The sequence below is a fragment of the Poecilia reticulata genome, linkage group LG11, assembly GCF_000633615.1.
Source record: "Poecilia reticulata strain Guanapo linkage group LG11, Guppy_female_1.0+MT, whole genome shotgun sequence".
Lineage (NCBI taxonomy): Eukaryota > Metazoa > Chordata > Actinopteri > Cyprinodontiformes > Poeciliidae > Poecilia > Poecilia reticulata.
In genome coordinates this window covers 2,021,927-2,022,966 of record NC_024341.1, presented here as the reverse complement: position 1 = coordinate 2,022,966, position 1,040 = coordinate 2,021,927, and positions in this window count along the sequence as shown.

Below are 1,040 nucleotides of genomic sequence, written 5' to 3'. Positions count from 1 at the left end.
CAGGCTCATTAGCTGCATTTCCATGACAAATGTGCACAAATACTTGTCTATATTCTGCTCATCTGTCGTGTTTCCTTTAAATAAGGAGAAATTAAAATCACACGTGTATAAGCTTGTTCATGTCATAAGTCCTTAAAAGTCATAACAGCAATTAATGTAAACAGTTACATGAGATATATTTATAATTCATCACGCTCATCAACTATCAGCCAATCAGACGAGACTTTGGCTTTTTGTTCAGGTGCAACAACCATCTGATACTGGGGAGCAGCAACGTATGCAGCGTTTTGGGGAAATTATTGTTTTTGATTTTACAGAGTTATAGATTCAACATGTTGGAATGACACAAAACTTTTTATGATCTGTGTTTCTGTGAGAGCTCTGCTGGAGCCAGCTGGACAGTGTCTGAAAAAAACTAACAAATCATCATCCTCCTACCACTTCTTGTTGTCTTCTTCATTGTTTCCCCCAGTAGTAACATCCAGGTGTTGATCACTTGACTCGTGTCTTGCATTTTTGCAAAATACATCTATTTCAACGCCTCTGAAAAACCACCTCACTATCGTGCAAAAACTTTTTATTGAAAGTTTCCGAAATTGAAGTGTTTACATAAAGCAAATGAATTTACATAATTTTACTTTGAGCAATTTTATAGTTAATGAAAAAGCAGTTTGTAATGCGTGATAACCACACAGTCTCCCGTATCATCTTCTCCAACATAAAAGTTGACCTTTTGTCCACTAACGCTACGGCTTGTTTAGGATTCTCCTGGACTGAACATATTTTCCTAAATAAACAAATAAGTAAAATGTTACATGACTTTTTTAGGACTTCTTTACAATGGTTGTTTTGTATGAATGTGGGATTTATTAGTACTTATTGTGTTTTGTTACCATGTGTGTGTCTTTAACATGGAGTCTGTCTGTCTGTCTGTCTGTCTGTCTGTCTATCTATCTATCTATCTATCTATCTATCTATCTATCTATCTATCTATCTATCTATCTATCTATCTATCTATCTATCTATCTATCTATCTATCT